The sequence below is a fragment of the Rhinoderma darwinii genome, chromosome 1, assembly GCF_050947455.1.
Source record: "Rhinoderma darwinii isolate aRhiDar2 chromosome 1, aRhiDar2.hap1, whole genome shotgun sequence".
NCBI lineage: Eukaryota > Metazoa > Chordata > Amphibia > Anura > Rhinodermatidae > Rhinoderma > Rhinoderma darwinii.
Window position 1 is genome coordinate 491,198,953 of NC_134687.1, and position 20,986 is coordinate 491,219,938.

Consider the following 20,986-nt stretch of genomic DNA (forward strand, 5'->3'; position numbering starts at 1 on the left):
AATAGGCTGGTCACTAAGGGGTTAAGAAAGTACCAAGTTGTTTATTTCACCACTCCTAAAGTTTCTGCTATCTCTTTGGCAGTTTTTGGTTTTCCCACGAGTGACACTTATGACATATCCTCAGGAGATCTTCAAAAAAGTAGTAGAACAGCACACATCTCCAAGTCTTCAAACTAGTATGTTTATAGTGAAGACATCCACAAAAAACAGGTTGTTTTTTTGCGGATGTCTTGACAATAAATATACTATTTTGAAGACGTGTGCGGTTGTCCTACTACTTTTTTGACGATTGCATTACGCCAGAGTGGGTTTGCCTGGCTTGACAGTGTGACACCGCTCCAGAGATCGGGACCTGGGCTGCTTTATCACCCTTCTTTTTGGATCACCTCTGGGACCCGCACCTACAGTATCTCTAGAACGGGGCCCCTAAACCCCGTTCTACCTCTGTGTGTCGGCTGATTTGCGACCATGAAGGTGAAAACCGCGTAACTCGCTGAGCTACGTGGTTTTCGTAAGCCCCATAGAACTGAGTGGTTGTTACGGAAACAGCGTAGCTCGCATTCCGTAACGGCTATTCACTACTATGGGAGTTACGGAAACAGCGTAGCTCAGCGGGCTACGCGGTTTTCGTAACTTCCGACCATAAAGTCAGGAAGTGGCCGGGAGTCCGTAATAGTGGACAAAGCTAGAACGGGGTTTAGGGGGCCCCGTTCTAGAGATAGGTGTGGGTCCCAGAAGTGGGATCCGCATCTATTTGATATCTATCTGTCCTTTGTGGGGAAAACCCCTTTAAATGATGACCTAACGTGAAAAATAGACGTTAAATCCAGCGCTTCAGAGTAAAATGTCCCATCTATTTCTTATCAATTAAAAAATTGTACAGCGACATCAAGGGGTAGGTGTAGAGAGCCTACGCGGTTGACGGTTCCTCTGTCCTTACTCATGGCTTGATGACCTAATGTATATTGAGAGTTTCTATGAACAGCTACCAAATACAAATTCCTCACTGTGAATCAACTCCAGACCTTTTATATTCTTAATTGGTCATGAAACAATGATGGAATGGGCCACACCCGGCCATTAAACTGTTTCTCAAGGGGTTGTCCAGTCATAAGAAATTGATGGCCTATCTTAAAGGGAATGTGTTGCCAGAAAAACATGTTTTTTTTTTTAAATTTAAACATTTAGTGTGTGGGTGATTAAACATTGTTCAAATTTTTTTTTTTTTTTTTGCACGAGCCAGGAAATATTATAAATTATTTCTAATTTATAATACTACCCATTTTTGGTTACTAGATGGAGCTGTTCCCAAAATTGCAGCATTGCAACATTGGGTTAAAAGCCCTCGCTCTAGTGAGCTCTCGGCATCCCCCCCCCTCCTTTATCCTGGCTAGTGCCGGGATAAACGAGGGGTTTGAACCTCCTACACTGTGTGTCGCCATTTTTTGAGCTAACCCACAGTGTAGTAGGTTTACATACAGTAGTAAACACACAAAAACACGAACATACATTGAAATCGCTTACCTGCTCCTGCCGCCGCGGCTCCCTCCGGCCAGTCCGCTCCGTTTGCTGTCGCTGGTGCAAGTGCATAAATCCGGAAGCCGCGACCGGAAGTAGTAATATTACTGTCCGGCCGCGACTTCCGGTCCACAGGAAAATGGCGCCGGACGGCGCCAATTTCGAATAGGACTGTGTGGGAGCGGCGCATGCGCAGTTCCCACACAGACGCCGTACCCTGCAGTCAATGGGACGGGAGCCGTTCGCAGTCCCTATGGGACTGTGGCTGCCGTATTCCATGTCTGTATGTGTCGTTAATCGACACACACAGAAATGGAACAAAAAATGGCAGCCCCCATAGGGAAGAAAAAGTGTAAAAATAAGAAAAAGTAAAACACAAACACACAAATGAATACAAACGTTTTTAACAAAGCACTAACATCTTTAACATATAAAAAAATAATTTGTGATGGCCTATCCTTAAAGGAACAGTGTCATCAATATCTAAACAGTGAGGTCCAATTACTGGAACCCCCGCCAAAAGTCTACATTTCAATCACGTTTTCAATGCTGTGCTTCATATCCATTGTGGTGATGTACAAAGGCTAAATTGTGAAAATGTCACTTATCAAATACTCCTATACCAGACCACACTCGCACACGCACGCACACAAGTTTTATACAGACAAAAGGAAAGTATGTGAGAGGAGTAGGCATGCACGATGCATCGAAACTTCGATATTGTTTCGATACCGCGCACCGCCAAACTGTTCGATACCATTATTTCATGTATTTCGATACCAAGCTGTTCGGCCACATAGCTTAGTGTAGTAATACTTGAACGGATGAGAGCGGGGCTGCGGCTGTTTAATACTGTCATAGGCCCTCTCCTGAGTCCTAACAAGTGTGTGTGCGCGGTTAGTGTGATGTGATGCGGCCGGCGCTGCACTAACAAGCGGCGGCACCGAATACGGAACATAGCGGGCGCACTGCAAAACAACCCCATGTTATGTCTTCTGTGCCTGAACCGCCGCTCATTAGTGAAGCGCCGGCCGTATCACATCATGCCAACCGTGCACGCACTTAATGTCAGGAGCGGGGCAATGGCTGTATTACACCTCTCATCTCCGCCGTTCTTCTCCTGAATGCTGCGATCAAAGCTGACCGCAGCATTCAGAGGTAAATGAGAAGGGGGGATGCATGATGTGCGATGGGTGCATGATGTGCGAAATACGCCCAAAGAACGTGTCGTGACTTTTTCGCAGTGGACTCACGCTGCGTAAAAATCACACAACTGTCTGCACGGCCCCATAGACTAATAAAGGTCCGTGCGGCGCCCGTGAAAATCACGCGCGTTGCTCGGACGTATATCCCGTTCGTCTGAATAAGCCCTTATTGTGAGGCACGAGGTGTAATGAATTTAACCTCCATGTGCCTCACATTAATAGTAATTAACCCCATCATGTACCTTACACATTAATCCATTAAGACTGGGAAACATGATGGGGTTAATTACTATTAATGTGAGGCGCATTCGAAATTGATCACATCTTGTGCCTCACATCAGAAAATGGAAGAGCTTTTTTTTTAATTTTTATTACTGTTGCCAAAGTATCGTTTTGGTATCGAAAATCGCAATACTACACAAATTATCGGTATCGAAGTCCAAATTCTGGTATTGTGATAACCTTAGAGAGGAGTGTATGAAAAAACACTATATAAGAAAAAACAAAACAAAAACAGAAGTGCCCTTTTTACTGTATATTATAAACCCCACTTGTCCATGTAGTAGTAACAATCAATATTTCAATATATTCTAGTGAAAGGATTTTATCTCCTACTTTTTTTAGAGACTTATTTTAGAGATGGTTTCACCAATCAGAATTACAGACCTATCAGTTGTCAACATATGAAGGAGGATTCTAAACGATGTATTCTACAAGGATTGGATGGGTGTGGAGCCCCTGATGAATATTCATGAGCAGCCATTATCTTATATTATTCTATTTGAAAATGATGGCACCAGATACACAGAAAAACGCACTATAGGGCCAAAAATACCACCAAAAATATATATTTTTTAACTTTCTGCCCCTTATTGGTTGCGGTCTAAATTAGACTCTGGGTGAGAGGTGAATGACTATATATACAGCTATTTCTAACACGATTTGCAGTCTACACTGCCAATAACATGTGTCTGCTCCCCTTGCCGCCAGGGCAGATAAATGGTCACTTGTTTATTGTCCTTCATAAAGCAGCTGCTACAGGCATAGAAAAGAAGGACGCCATATGTACTAATTAGGACACAGGTTTTGGAATAAGGTCACCATTTTTAGGGTGGGTGAACAACAACAGGTTACTTTGTGACTGGCACCTTATAGAAGCCCTATATGTGTGCACAACTGTAATACTAAACACTCCCCCCCCCTAATTCTGAATCAGTGACTGTTCATCAATATACTGCTACATCACCTCCATATCAACGTGGCTTGTCAGCACCCCATTAAGAACTAGTATTCTAACCTCGTTTATATCCTTGTAGAAGTTCATACTGCCTCTTTCTTTTGGTAATATTATATAATTTTGATCCCACCTGACAAACAAGCACAAAATATAAAACTGATCCATACCTGGAAGATGTGTGGCACAAAGCATAGTCTGATTTTCAAAACGAACATAAAACACATTTGCTTCTGTTTTTCAAATAGCGATCAGACGCACATGATCTGTAAAATGGATACATGAATTTTTTTTTAATGATTTTGTATTATAAGAAAAATACAACGAAAAATAAATGGCACATTGAGTATCAAAAAATAACTATACTGCAGATACACCAGGACACAAGTATCAACAAGCCCCAAAAGCAAAATACCTAGCACACAGGATAGAAAGTTGTAAGACACCACTACGGCAAAAGCAGATTAAACCCACCAATTAAAATAGTTAACCACTTCAGTCACCACCATTGATAACAAGTGCATAATTCTCCATAAGCAAGTTATTCTACAGCAGCTAAGTGTGAACCTTCATTCTCTTACAAGTCAGTATGTCACATGTCGGCTACTAAAGAAGCCCAACTGTGAAGAACATTTAAAAAAAAAAAAATAAAAAAAAAATCTAATAAAAATAAATAAATGGACCATTTACTGCTAAATAGACAGTTTTGCAATGCAATTTTTGTAGGTATGTTTCACCTGTAAAAACCGAGCTACAAAAAAAAAAAAAAGCATCTAGCTAAACCTCAGCAAAATCCTCTGGCAGCTGCAGAGAAATCTGCAGCGGAAAAACTGCACCAAATCGCACAGAATTTTTTAATAAAGTATTTTGCTTTGTAGAATAGCCTAGTGTAAGGCCCCATGCACACGAACGTGCTTTTGCGGCCGCAATTCCCCCGAAAATCCACGGGAGACTTGCGGCACCATTCATTCCTATGGGGCCATGCACACGACCGTGGTTTTCATGGTCCGTGCATGGTCCCCGGAGCCCGGACCGCAGGAAGAAAGGACATGCCTTATTACGGCCGTGTTCTGAGGCCATGTGCACGGCCCGCGATTTGCGGGCGGCTCGCGGCTGTCGCTCCATGGCCGTCCGACCCGGATATCACGGGCGTGCACATGGCTACGGTCGTGTGCATGAGGCCTAAGAAAAAAAAAAACAGAAAAAAGAAAACCAAAAACTATACTCCTCGCTGGTCTCTGTACACCTAATAATTTGGCATCACATGTCGCCCCTGCAGCCTTGCCCAAGAGTCTAGTACACTATTTCCCCAGAATAGGAGTTATAACAAATAGAGAACTAACTTAATATTTTATGTATATGCCGCCCTTTAAATCTTCATTAGTAAAAACTAGGCTTCTTTACCACGCTTGTAGAAAAGTCATTAGAAAAAGGCTTGCAAAAGTAGCTCTTCTAAAAGTACCTATAAAATAAATAGATATCTAAAAACTTATTCAACACATTCTTGGAAATTCAAAATTTGTATAATGATGATCCAGAATTGGGCGAGAAGGAAGGGCAATGCATTCTAACATTGTTTGCCTTTCAAAGCAAATGACAGAGAAGGGTTGAGATTACGGTCTAGAACAGGGGTCTCAAACTCGGCCGGGTAAGTGGGCCACATATAGAAAAAATTGGAAGTTGACGGGCCGCATTACTTTCAAATTTGATACAATACAATATTATTGTTAACCAGTTAGTTATTTGATCTACTATAACACTATAATAATAATAATATTACTATAATAATACGGCTAGGTTTAAAATTTGAGATCTTTCTCCACGTGCTTATTTCAACAATCCAGTTTTCCAGTTTAAGTGTCGCTAAATGCAGTCCGGCGGCTCAGTTGGCAGTGTTTGGCAGACACACGTCAACATTGGGCAGCCCCTTTTTAGATAGTGCCGCAGTGCCCTCGGTGGATGCTGCCACAGTGCCCTCGGTGGATGCTGCCGCAGTGCCCTCGGTGGATGCTGCCGCAGTGCCCTCGGTAGATAATGCCACAGTGCCCTCGGTAGATAATGCCACAGTGCCCTCGGTAGATAATGCAACACACCCCTAGATGCTGCCACAGGGCTGTAGATGCTGCCACAGGGCCCTCCGTAGATGCTGCCAGTGTCCTCCGTAGATGCTGCCACAGTGTCCTCCGTAGATGCTGCCACAGTGTCCTCCGTAGATGCTGCCAGTGTCCTCCGTAGATGCTGCCAGTGTCCTCCGTAGATGCTGCCAGTGTCCTCCGTAGATGCTGCCAGTGTCCTCCGTAGATGCTGCCACAGTGTCCTCCGTAGATGCTGCCACAGTGCCCTCCGTAGATGCTGCCACAGTGCCCTCCGTAGATGCTGCCACAGTGCCCTCCGTAGATGCTGCCACAGTGCCCTCCGTAGATGCTGCCACAGTGCCCTCCGTAGATGCTGCCACAGTGCCCTCCGTAGATGCTGCCACAGTGCCCTCCGTAGATGCTGCCACAGTGCCCTCCGTAGATGCTGCCACAGTGCCCTCCGTAGATGCTGCCACAGTGCCCTCCGTAGATGCTGCCACAGTGCCCTCCGTAGATGCTGCCACAGTGCCCTCCGTAGATGCTGCCACAGTGCCCTCCGTAGATGCTGCCACAGTGCCCTCCGTAGATGCTGCCACAGTGCCCTCCGTAGATGCTGCCACAGTGCCCTCCGTAGATGCTGCCACAGTGCCCTCCGTAGATGCTGCCACAGTGCCCTCCGTAGATGCTGCCACAGTGCCCTCCGTAGATGCTGCCACAGTGATGTCAGGGGCTTGCCCAGAGCTGGAGTCCTGGAGCAGAGCCGCTTCTAGCACTCTGCCTGGGATTTCAGCTCTGCTCCTGACATCACTGTCCATATATGGACAGAGATGTCAGGGGCAACCCCAGAGCTGGAGTCCCGGGCAGAGCGCTAGTAAGCTCTTCCTGGGACTCCAGCTGTGCTCCTGACATCACTGGGACTCCTGCTCTGGGGAAGCCCCTGACATCATTGTTGATGTATGAGAAGCGATGTCAGAGGCTTCCCCAGAGCAGAGCCTATACTAGCGCTCTGCCCAGAACTCTGACTCTAGGGAATTCCCAGACATCGCCATCCATATGTAGACCGCGATATCAGAAGATACCACAGAGTCCCGGAGCAGAGCCTATACTAGCGCTCTGCCCGGGTCTCCGCTCTGGGGAAGACCCTGACACACTGTCCATATATATGGACAGTGATGTCAGGGAATTCCACAGAGTCCCGGAGCAGAGCCTATACTAGCGCTCTGCATGGGACTCCGGCTCTGGGGTAGCCCCAGACATAGTGTCCAAAGATGGACACCGATGTCAGGGAATTCCAGTCTCAGAGCAGAGCCTGTACTAGCGGCTCTTTGTCCCGCGGGAAGCAGATGACAGCCCCAGGGGCCACATGCGGCCCGCGGGCTTGAGACCCCTGGTCTAGAACAACTAGAACCGACGAGGACAAGCTAGGCTTGAAAACCTTCAGTACATCTGCAGGTGGATGTTTCATGTGACAAGGGAGCTTGTCTGCTGCTCGGACAACTTAGTGGGAGTCCACTGCCATGAAAATGAATCCACCACCATAGATGTACGTCACCAGGACGGTCCCAGGTGCAACAGCCGCACCCACACTATCTGCAGCTAGGGTCAGCTGAAACTGTGCTGCAATAACTCAGATGCCACACTGAATCCAGATGCTTACCGGTCAAATGTATCTCACACGGACACTATGGGGGGAATTTATTTCTTTGTCAGTTTTCTGGTATAGAAAAGTTGCACATGCCTCAAAAGTCCCAATTTGCGCAAAAAAACTATACTTTTGACACATTTGCACCCCACACACCAGTTTACTTAAAGCGGAGTTAGGGTATGTTCACACGAGGGCGTCCGTAACGGCTGAAATTACGGGGATGTTTCAGCCTGAAAACATCCCCGTAATTTCAGCCGTAACGGCATGTGCAGGCGCTTGAACGCCGCGTCCATTACGGACGTAATTGGCGCTGCTATTCATTGGAGTAAATGAATAACGGCTCCAATTACGGCCAAAGAAGTGACAGGTCACTTCTTTGACGCAGGCGTCTATTTACGCACCGTCATTTGACAGCGGCGCGTAAATTACGCCTCGTGTGAACAGACAAACGTCTGCCCATTGCTTTCAATGGGCAGATGTTTGTCAGCGCTATTGAGGCGCTATTTTTGGACGTAATTCGGGGCAAAAACGCCCGAATTACGTCCGTAATTAGTGCGTGTGAACATACCCTAAGGCTTAGCAGAAGGGTTGGGATAAACGAATGCACAAATCTTCGCTTGCTCATAGCTGGAGTAGATTTTACTAGAGGTTTATTTACTCTGGCGCTCTTTAGATTAAAGAGACTAAATATGCTAATGTGGCTCGAATTGCCAAATAGGAGTCGACTTTCTTTTTCACTCTGGGCGGTGTAATGTTTTCTGAATGACGCTGTCCAATTGGCATACAGCTTCTCCCCCTTCCCTGCCCGGCAACACACCCTGATCTTATAGTCTGCAGCTTCCATACCTGGCGATATCTCCGGTTGTTTCACAGCTAGAACTGCGATCCTGCTGGTCATATGAAAGATTAGAATCTCATCTTTCATATGCCACCGCTGTTCTAGGTGGTCCACAGCCAGAGATATGGCTATTTGAAGTGGCCCCCTTCCCCTCCAACCTCAGTCTCACACTGCGTGAAGCAGCTTCATGCTGATAGGACAGCGTCAGAGGCTGTGAGGTAGCTCCTCCTCAGGAGAACCACTGCGGTTACCTCCTACTTGTCTAATAAAGGCAAATTTGCATAGTTAGAAAAAAAAGCTAATAACTTTATAAACTTTTTGGGACATAATTTTCACTATCATTATCAGTGTGACAGCGCCTATCAGATTAGCTAGGAGATAGGGCATTACTAAACTAGTGACTGAATTTCCAGTCTTCACAAATCCCACCCTATATATCTATATGCATGATACTTGTGGATACTTCCCATTGACCCACTACAATGTGCTCCTTGCCATAACGGATCATAGACATAAATATTTGGATAAATACAATCATCTTCAATGCACATAACACTCATCAAGACAACCCCTATCCTATATGCACTATTACACCCTGCTAGGGACCCCACTCTATGAGCCAGAGCAGTGGGCCGCTAAGTAAGGCTGGGTTCGCACGGAGGTTTTTGCAGGCAGAAAATCTGCCTCAAAATTCAGTTTGGAACTTTGAGGCAGATTTTGCTCTGCCTGCACGCCGATTTGTGTGGCGTTTGTCGCCCACGGCCATTGAGCGCCACGGACAAAAAACACCCCACGAAATACGCTTTCTCTGCCATCCATTGATGTCAATTGGAGGTCAGAGACGTAAACGCCCGAAGATAGGGCACGACGCTTTTTCCCGCGAGCCGTTTTTTCCACTCGCGGGAAAAAACGCCTCTGCCTCCCATTGAAATCAATGGGAGGCATTTTCAGCCGTTTTTTGGCCCGTATTCCGTGTAAAAAAAAACAAAACCTCAGTGTGAACGGACCTGAAGTGTGTTTCCCACTGTGGCAGATCCGCCCCCCCATGTCACATGGTCATCCACTCATTTGAACAAAGGCCCAGAAAAAGCCAGCGCGATCAGATGGTTGCCGGGGTTTCCAGGAGCCAGACACACGATGATCATCTGATCACTGGGGAAGCTTGTTTTAAAGAAAGGGTGTTCTGGTAAGACAACCCTTTTATGGCAATGAAAATAAAAGTGGTCAGAATCTATACACCCTCTGTGGTGTATAAATATATTTATAGAAGATGTGAATAAAAACAGGTTTTCTCCATGCGAACAGATCATAAATTATACCTCAACTTTAGGGTTTCTAAAACCTCCCCAGTCAGTGTCAGTGACAGATAAGAATGTTGCACTTCAAGTCATGCAGACAGGAAATGTGATCATTCACATGAGGAAGAAGTGAAATATTACAGAGAATAAACCTCATATGATCACGAGAAACATTACATTGTGCTGGAACGCATTTATCAGAAGTTACCTACAGATCAGCTATCAGCGGCCGAGATGGAGAGAAGATAGAGCAGCATGAGGTTCATACCATCTGTTAGTCGCTGTCACCAGGAAGGGGGATCTGCTCGGCCGCCCCAAGTTTCTCTCAGGGGAGTTTTGATGTGTATCATTAGCATAAAGGGAAGGACTACATTGCCTCCCTTATGAGCAGATCTAGGGGAGGGGACCTGGGTGCGTTTGTGTAGTCTTTCTAATCTAACAGAAAATAAAGATCTATAATTTGTCAAGTTAGAATATTTTCAGAATCATTATATTATCATCCCCCCCAGCAGTACTCCCTCTGCAGACCGCTACGTATAATACGCAGAACATATTCGCCAAATGCTTTGCACCTATTTATAAGAACCTGAGCCACCACTTGCCTTTCAATTCATCAAGTTGGCAGGGAAAGAACTTCTAAGAACTTGAAGGCATGTATAGTCTAGTCTTGTTCTAGCTGCAACACAGGATTCAGCAAACAGACACGCAGTGTCAGCGGTGTGTGGCTTCATTTTACTTAGTTATACTGCCTTAACTTTCAGGGTCTCTACAAAACAGTTCTACTGGAGAAAAGGGAAAGCCGAAAGCACCTTGGGAACCCATGCAAAAGCCTCATCTAGGACTAGCACCAAAAGGAAGTTCATTTCCTTTCTAGTAGAAAGAAAACTCTTCGGCCCCATGCAGACGACCGTATTTTTTCCTCCCGTAAATACTGGCCATAATTACGGGTCCTTGTCACACGTTTTTGACCTGTATTAACAGACCTGTAAAAAAAGGGGGGCTGGAAATTATGTCACATGATCGCTCGGACACCATTTTCTCTGCTTCTATTTATTAAAAAATGTAAATCCCCTGACATCGCCCGTCGACAACGCTCCCGTAATTATGGGTGCACACACGTACCCACCCGTAATTACGGGAGCCCCATAGACTTCTATGGGCCTGCCCGTGCCGTAATTATGGCCTGAAATAGGACATGTTCTATATTGTTCAACGGCCCGGGCACCTTCCCGTAAGCAAATGGGAAGGTACCCGTGGCCAATAAAAGTCTATGGGCCCATAATTATGGGTGATTCTACAGTCGTGTGCATGGTGCATTAGGCCAGTTGCACACGACCCAGTGCCACTCGGGCAGTTTTTCACAGCTTCCGAGTGGCACCCGATTTTCACGGACTCATTCACTTTAGTGGGTGAATCGGGTTCGTGAAAAGTGACCGGACTCTCCGTTCCCTGGAAAGATAGATCATGTCTTATCTTTCCACAGATCACGGACAGGACTCGGGCGGCACACATACGGGACTCGGGCGGCACACATGGTCGTAAAACCTGTATTGATGAACAGTTAGGGATGGGTCATAGAAATACATAAAACATAATACATTGATATTATTGGCAATTGTATGAGTAGTTGAGGTCAACCAGCTTTGTAAATTCAAATTCTTAAACCTATTTATATACCCAAGAAGTACAGACTGTATTCTAAGGCCAGCTTACTTAGCACCTAGCCAAGGGCCAAGTACACATGGCATGGATATGCTGAAGGCCACCAGATCAGTAAGTGTATTAGGGCCATTGTAATTCTTCATTCTGCAAGGATATTTTCCTGAGCGTGTGAATGGGGTATAGAATACCATAATCACATGCATTGCTGGCAGAAATCTTTCAGGATTTAGCCACTGAATCCAGGCCTAAATCTTGAACGTGTGAACATGGCCGTAACTTGAGGATGCCTGCACTGCTACAATGAAATGCTACGTATAAGAGCTGAACCACCGGGCCAAATAGACAGTGTGCCTACATTTTTTTAGTCGGTGCCTAACTTTTTGGGCTGTTTTCTTAACGAATGGAATAGTTCTTATTAGCTGGTCAAACCGATCCCCTCCCCCCGCCCCCTGGAGCACACTATGGTTATGGCCACACAGGTCAGATACTGGATCAGCCCTGGACCGTTTACATAAAGATAATGGACGTGATGCAGAATGAATTTCCGCACCACAGGTCAATTTCTGAGCGGTATTTCCGCTCCGTATTTACGCAGGGTGTGTATGAGATTTGTTCAATCTCATCCACTTTGCTGCTACTGTATTTGCTGCGGATTTACGCAGTATTTACGCAACGTGTGGACTGGCCCTAAGAGAAAAAGCAGCAGGGCTTAAGCCTGCAGTATTAGGGTATGTTCACACGGCAACGCCAATTACATCTGAAATTACGGAGCTGTTTTCAGGCGAAAACAGATCCTGAATTTCAGACGTTTTGACAAGTGCACGCGTTTTTCGCGGCGTCTTTTACGGACGTAATTGGAGTTGGTTTTCATTGAAGTCAATGAAAAACGGCTCCAATTACGTCCCAAGAAGTGACATGCACCTCTTTGAGGCGGCGTCTTTTTACAGCAGCGCGTAAAAAAAAAAGCCAGTCTACACAGAACACCGCAAGACCCATTGAATTCAATGGACAGATATTTGCAGACGGTTTGGAGCCGTTTTTCGGGCGTAATTCGAGGCGTAAAATGCCTGAATTACGTCCGTAAATAGGGCATGTGAACATAACCGTAGGACTACAGCTCTGGACTAGGCTGTACTCCGGATCAGTGCATAATAAATAATCCAATGATTAACAAACTCAACCTCTCTCGTACATTATTGTAAAATAGTGTTAATAGGTAGGCATCATGCATTTGATTTTTTCTTATAAAATACTAGAAAAAGATTTCAAAAATGTAATTATTTTGTCTTGTTACAGAGATACGTAATACTTTTTTGGCAAAGACTACAGACTACGGAAATATCTAATTCAATGCCATTTCATGTTCCTCATGCTTGACTGTCCTACTACAGCGGAGCTGTAATTTGATATAAATAAAGCACAGCTCATCCCGCCATAACCGTACTTTACAATTAAACTCTATAGAGGAGCCCCCTCCTTCCTGCTGTGGTATTCTGGCAAACATTTCTACATAGCAGCAGCATGAAACATAACCTTATGGTCACCTCAGCATTCCACCGCCTGTCATTTTAGAGCATATACTGTACTTTGACACGTGCAGAATTTGGGCGTTTTCATTCTTTCAGTTCAACTATCAAACATCCTGCGCTGCAAATATTAATACACACGCTTACTTTCTGGTCTCCTCATGTATTACTTAGTCTGGGATTGAGATCTGTTTGAGGGATTCATTTTTATCGTCCTTGGATAATACATAGGTCAGGCATGTTCTCATTACTTGCAGCCGAAACTACGAGGGTTCCTGTGGACCCGGTATGGCAGCAGGCGGAGCAGCTACGGTCCATATTACAAACTCGTAGGCACTCTCTCGCTGTAGGTTGCCTCCTTGAGTAAGGCTATTGTCCCTGGAAGAAAGGCTTCTTGGGGGTAATATCTCCATAATATGGTATGCAATGCTGCACGCTATGCTCACGGAATCCAAAATAAGGACTTTTCTAAATTGGAGGCACAATATGGGCACATAGATTTCTTTGGCTCGTGTATTACGTATTTGTAACACATCGATGTGAAATACAGCAATGTGCAAGAGCCGCAAAGCCTCCTGTTTTTAAAGCGGAAAAATTACATGCCGAGAAGATCTTCCACTGAATAAGGCTATGGGTATCATATTTAGTGATTATGTAGCACATATCCCATATACAGCCATGTGCATGAGCCATAAAGAAGACCACTGTTTTGTAATCTAGGAAAAGAAACGCAGATAAAAAAAATTAAAAAAAAGGATTATAGAAAGTATAAATCGCTTTTTCATTTGAGGATTCAAGGAGGCGAATAGTCACAAAACAAACACAAAACAGACGGTGCGGCAGCAAAACACATGAAATTCAGGAAATCCAAATTCTGATTCTATTAGGATAAACTTTTTCCCCAAGGATGTGCCCCAGAAATACAATTGTTGAAATGTCAAAAATGAAAAAAAAAGTCTCTTATTAACCACTTCACATGAGTCATACGGCTATATACGTTCCAACTGCCGATGCCCCGTTCAGTTGTCACGTATATAAACTTCGGCAGTAAAGAATGGACTTTATCGCCTTCCCAACATTCGCTATATATATATATATATATATATATATATATACATACATACATACACTACCGTTCAAAAGTTTAGGGTCACTTAGAAATGTCCTTATTTTTGCAAAAAAAGCACAGTTTTTTTCAATGAAGATAACAATCAGAAATACACTCTATACATTGTTAATGTGCTAAATGACTATTCTAGCTGCAAACGTCTGGTTTTTAATGCAATATCTACATAGGTGTATAGAGGCCCATTTGCAGCAACCATCACTCCAGTGTTCTAATGGTACATTGTGTTTGCTAACTGTGTTAGAAGGCTAATGGATGATTAGAAAACACTTGAAAACCCTTGTGCAATTATGTTAGCACCGCTGTAAACAGTTTTGCTGTTTAGAGAAGCTATAAAACTGACCTTCCTTTGAGCTAGTTGAGAATCTGGAGCATTACATTTGTGGGTTCGATTAAACTCTCAAAATGGCTAGAAAAAGAGAGCTTTCATGTGAAACTCGACAGTCTATTCTTGTTCTTAGAAATGAAGGCTATTCCATGCGAGAAATTGCCAAGAAACTGAAGATTTCCTACAACGGAGTGTACTACTCACTCAGAGGACAGCACAAACAGGCTCTAACCAGAGTAGAAAGAGAAGTGGGAGGCCCCGCTGCACAACTGAGCAACAAGACAAGTACATCAGAGTCTCTAGTTTGAGAAATAGACGCCTCACAGGTCCTCAACTGGCAGCTTCATTAAATAGTACCCGCAAAACGCCAGTGTCAACGTCTACAGTGAAGAGGCGACTCCGGGATGCTGGCCTTCAGGGCAGAGTGGCAAAGAAAAAGCCGTATCGGAGACTGGCTAATAAAAGAAAAGATTAATATGGGCAAAAGCACACAGACATTGGACAGAGGAAGATTGGAAAAAAGTGTTATGGACAGACGAATCGAAGTTTGAGGTGTTTGGATCACACAGAAGAACATTTGTGAGACGCAGAACTGAAAAGATGCTGGTAGAGTGCCTGACGCCATCTGTCAAGCATGGTGGAGGTAATGTGATGGTCTGGGGTTGCTTTGGTGCTGGTAAAGTGGGAGATTTGTACAAGGTAAAAGGGATTTTGAATAAGGAAGGCTATCACTCCATTTTGCAACGCCATGCCATATCCTGTGGACAGCACTTGATTGGAGCCAATTTCATCCTACAACAGGACAATGACCCAAAGCACACCTCCAAATTATGCAAGAACTATTTAGGGAAGAAGCAGGCAGCTGGTATTCTATCTGTAATGGAGTGGCCAGCGCAATCGCCAGATCTCAACCCCATAGAGCTGTTGTGGGAGCAGCTTGACCGTATGGTACACAAGAAGTGCCCATCAAGCCAATCCAACTTGTGGGAGGGGCTTCTGGAAGCATGGGGTGAAATTTCTCCCGATTACCTCAGCAAATTAACAGCTAGAATGCCAAAAGTCTGCAATGCTGTAATTGATGCAAATGGAGCATTCTTTGACGAAAGCAAAGTTTGAAGGAGAAAATTATTATTTCAAATAAAAATCATTATTTCTAACCTTGTCAACGTCTTGACTATATTTTCTAGTCATTTTGAAACTCATTTGATAAATAGAAGTGTGAGTTTTCATGGAAAACACAAAATTGTCTTGGTGACACCAAACTTTTGAACGGTAGTGTATATACACACATATACGTCGGGTGGGGAAGTATGGGGCGGACTCACGGACAGAGTCCGCTCCATAAAACGAGCGTGTTGAATGTGTCTTATAGTCTACACTTCAGGGTAACGAGCGGGATCTCACCCGTTTAACGCCGCGGTCAATAGCGACCGCTGCATTTAGAGGTCTAGAAAGAGGGGCGGCACCCTGTAGTGTTGCAACAGTTCCCTTGCGACGTGATCATGGGGTGCCGTTGGTTGGCATGGCAACCTGGGCCCTGATAAAGGCCCCCAGGTCTGCCATCATTGTACTCCTATGAAGCACTGCCTCCAGAGTGTCAGTATCACGATATACTGCAATACATTAGTATTACACAATATCATTCAAGCGATCAAACGATCACTGGGTCAAGTCCCCCAAGGGGACAAGGGAAAAAAACAAAAAGAATGAATATATATATATATATATATATATATATATATATATATACACATACACACACACACACATACACTACCGTTCAAAAGTTTGGGGTCACCCAGACAATTTTGTGTTTTCCATGAAAACTCACACTTATATTTATCAAATGAGTTGCAAAATGACTAGAAAATATAGTCAAGACATTGACAAGGTTAGAAATAATGTTTTTTATTTGAAATAATAATTTTCTCCTTCAAACTTTGCTTTCGTCAAAGAATGCTCCATTTGCAGCAATTACAGCATTGCAGACCTTTGGCATTCTAGCTGTTAATTTGCTGAGGTAATCGGGAGAAATTTCACCCCATGCTTCCAGAAGCCCCTCCCGCAAGTTGGATTGGCTTGATGGGCACTTCTTGCGTACCATATGGTCAAGCTGCTCCCACAACAGCTCTATGGGATTGAGATCTGGTGACTGCGCTGGCCACTCCATTACAGATAGAATACCAGCTGCCTGCTTCTTCCCTAAATAGTTCTTGCATAATTTGGAGGTGTGCTTTGGGTCATTGTCCTTTTGTACGATGAAATTGGCTCCAATCAAGCGCTGTCCACAGGGTATGGCATGGCGTTGCAAAATGGAGTGATAGCCTTCCTTATTCAAAATCCCTTTTACCTTGTACAAATCTCCCACTTTACCAGCACCAAAGCAACCCCAGACCATCACATTACCTCCACCATGCTTGACAGATGGCGTCAGGCACTCTTCCAGCATCTTTTCAGTTCTGCGTTTCACAAATGTTCTTGCGTGTGATCCAAACACCTCAAACTTCGATTCGTCTGTCCATAGCACTTTTTTCCAATCTTCCTCTGTCCAATGTCTGTGTGCTTTTGCCCATATTAATCTTTTCCTTTTATTAGCCAGTCTCAGAGATGATTTTCTTTGCCACTCACTCTGCCCTGAAGGCCAGCATCCCGGAGTCGCCTCTTCACTGCAGACGTTGACACTGGCGTTTTGCGGGTACTATTTAATGAAGCTGCCAGTTGAGGACCTGTGAGGCGTCTATTTCTCAAACTAGACACTCTGATGTACTTGTCTTGTTGCTCAGTTGTGCAGTGGGGCCTCCCACTGGTTAGAGCCTATGTAGATATTGCATTAAAAACCAGACGTTTGCAGCTAGAATAGTCATTTAGCACATTAACAATGTATAGAGTATTTCTGATTAATTTAATGTTATCTTAATTGAAAAAAAATGTTCTTTTATTGCAAAAATAATGACATTTCTAAGTGACCCTAAACTTTTGAACGGTAGTGTATATATATATATATATATATATATATATATATATATATATTACACACACACACACGTGTGCATGTGCGTGTGTGTGTATATGAATGAGAGTTTACAGCGAGATTACGCTTGCTGTGCTGTATGTCCCACACAAATGTTACCGAAGTTATGGAAGGAATGTCTATTCACGGTCAGGACACTTCAGTCATGTTAATGTGTAAGTGACTGATCTAGCAAGATCACTATGCGCTGACTAAATGAATGGAGAGAAGTGCATGACGCTGATAAGTCAGCGTCATACACTCCTCTTTACAACGCCTACATGGTCAAAAGTAAAAACACGCCCACTTGGGCATCAAGCATGAAGCTAAAATCGCTCATAACGTGGTGAAAATAGATAGTTTTTCTAAATAAAAAGCACAGCTGTTACCTACATTACAGCACCCATCTCCTTATGTAGGAGATAGGCTACTTATAATGTTGTGACAGAGCCTCTTTAACAATTAGTTTATTACTTGGAAAAGTAGTAAAACCTAAAAATATATATAAATTTGGTATCACAAGTCTAACATGCCATTTTTACCACAGTGAACACCGTAAAAACAAAACCCCCCCAAAAGTTTGAGGTATCGCGGTTTCTTTCCTATTCCACCCTACAAATATGTTTTTTAGTTTCCCACTACATTATATAGTACCGTGAAAATGTACAACTTGTCCCACAGAAAACAAGTCCTCATATGGCAATACTGATGGAAAAATAGGAAAAGTTATGGTTTTTGGAAGGTGGGGAGAAAAAAAACGAAGGTGAAAACCCGAAAAATGGCTGCGGCAGGAAAGGGTTAATGTGTGCAGCATTGCTTTAATATGTGCAGTGCTTCCCTGCCTGCCGGATCTCTCCCCAATGGAGTCCACGGCCAGAGCATCGCAAGCACTCTGGCCGAGGATTCCAGTCTTGGGAAAGCCCTTGACATCACTGTCCTGTGACGTTAGGGGCTTCAAGATGCCGGAATACACCCTCCCCAGGTCATAATAAAAAAAACATAGCATTAATTCAACTAAATCTCATAATTCTTGTAAAAAAGTAAAAATAGTTGCGCTATTCAAAAGCGGTTGCAGAGATATTATCGTTTAAAGAAGTGCATATCAGAATTGGAAAATTTGACCTGGATACCCTTGGAAAGGGTTGACATAGCCCTGCATAGGGAGTAAATACTGGACACACAAAATCCCCTGTTGCCTGACTCAGCTCAGCGCTGGAAAACCAAGTCCATTTTGTAATATTTCATTACATGGCACGATGAGTAGTCCGCGCCAGTATCACGTGCAGCAATAAGTGTTTGTTGGGAGGTGGATAACCCTGCTGGTAGCTTCTGTCTGCCCTTTAGTAGAGGATATATATTCATAGATCAAAAAAGACCAAACATGGACTTAAGATTTTCAACCAAAACGTAAAAAATGCCCATATCTCAGAACAGAATAGCCAATGTGAATGTGGTTTCTTTTACTTACAGAAATAGTGCTATTCTTTATTTCATCTCCGTAGCACAGGAGCTGCAGCCATACTAGTGGTCATTCTTCTCAGCTACAAATAGCTTGAGAAAGGCAGTTGTATCTGCCGAAACATCGCTCACTTGAGGTGAATAAATCCACCCGGTTTCATCTACCTTGAAGTCCTGGTGCCGTTACTTTGTTCTAGGAGAGATATATACACACACATACATATTGATATAAGTCTACACACGCGCGATGCCGCTCGTTACTCTGAAGTGTCGGCTGTAACATACAGCCGACACCCACATGTTATGGAGCAGATTCACTGCAATCCTTTAAGAGCAATTTTTTTTTCTAAATAAATAGGATTAGTCAGTGTGTCTAGTATAACTTTGTAATTAGTGTTTATTAAAAATTCATTTGACTTTTGGGGATACAGCCATTCTGTATTCAGTCCCGCGGACCTGAATGGTTCATGGTCGGCGGCTCTACCTGTAATCGATGACCTCTAGATTCATAAAGTTAGAGGTGATAGATTACAGGTGGATCATGCATGTCAGAGACACGCGGGACCTGCCGACACTGATCCCGTCAGGTCAGCGCGACTGTTCGATTCAGTGTAAAACGAGCGATACAGCTGCTCTGTATAGAGAATACAGAACAGCTGTATCTCCAAAAGTACAGAGACCCACACTGATCGAAGTAGCTAGCCGCTTAGTTTCTGATCTGCCTTTTTCGGAAAGCAAGTGTAACGCTGTACGGGCCCATAGACGTTCTATGGAGTCCGTACACCGTTACATCAGCTTTGCGATAAAAGCTGATCAGAAACAGCGGCTCAGCTCTCACCGAGGCACTTCTGCTGCTTAATTTTAGCGATTGTTGGGGGTCCCAGTTGTTGGACCCTCACTGACCAAAACTTCCGACATAACTTCTGACTGGTCAGTGTCTTCTGAAAGTTTAGTTAACCTTTAAACAGTAAAGCCACCCGGGCAATTTCCTGCAGCCAATTTATTGTGAACATTTATTGTTTACATAGATGAACATAACCTAAAACAGACTAGTATTTTTTCTCCTCAATAGTCCCAAAGTTTTAGTATTTTAAAATAAAACTAAAATTTAGAAAAAGAAAACCAAAACAAGCAATACCAATTAACGCTCTGTGTATTTATAAAAAAAAAAAAAAAAAAGAAAGATTACAAGTCAAAGACGTTTTCCCACCATAGAAAGTTGTGTCATATTGTCAGGGTATGCTATAATTTACTGATCAGCGGTGTTCATGGATTCCAAGAATGAAGGGTCACAATACTAATAAAGTACTGTTAAAAAAGGGAAAAATTTGGTTAGGAAAAGGAATTCTTGCAATTCTTTAGATCTTGATCTATACACGCTAGAATATAGGACAGCTCTCTTTTTGTAGAACACTCTAATTGGGTAATGTGTGTATATTAAATAATGCAATCTGTATTTTTTCTTTATTTCTGACCCCTTTTCTTAACTGCAAATAAAAAAAAAAGTACAGTTAAGAATTTTCTTTTCAAAAAATTGCTACTCTAGACCCAGTCACTATGCTGGAACGGCAACCTGGCCCCATTTACTTAAAGTGTAGCTAAACGTTCGACAAACTTCTGACATGTCATAGTGACATGTCAGAAGTTTGGATTGGTGGGGGTCCGAGCACCGAGACCCCCACCAATCGCTAAAATGAAACAGTTGAAGCGCTCGTGTGAGCGCTCAGCCGCTTGGTGTCTGTTTGGCTTTTTCCGGAAATAAATGTATCGGTGTACGGACTCAATAGAAAGCCTATGAGCCCGTACTCCGATACATCGGCTTTCCGGAAAAAGCCGAACAGAAACGAAGTGGCTGAGTGCTCACCCGAGCGCTTCGTTCTAGCGATTGGTGGGGGTCTCAGTGCTCGGACGCCCACCAATCCAAACTACTGACATGTCACTATGACATGTCAGAAGTTTGTCGAACGTTTAGCTACCCTTTAAATAGGACAGTGTTGCAGTTCTACACAGGGCCTGGTTGCCTTTGCTATACAAAGAAAAACATCTAAAAAGGGGCAGGTGTG

General features: G+C 43.8%; 1 protein-coding gene across 4 annotated transcripts in view; it reads right to left on the reverse strand.

The window, feature by feature from the left end:
• TAOK3 (TAO kinase 3) overlaps nucleotides 1–20,986 on the reverse strand; it is a 280,331-nt gene that overhangs the window by 197,235 nt on the left and 62,110 nt on the right. For all 4 annotated transcript variants that reach the window (XM_075835361.1, XM_075835369.1, XM_075835388.1 and 1 more), the window contains one exon: nucleotides 4,128–4,223. The gene's annotated coding sequence lies outside the window, so the exon portion shown is untranslated. The remainder of the gene's footprint in view (nucleotides 1–4,127; nucleotides 4,224–20,986) is intronic.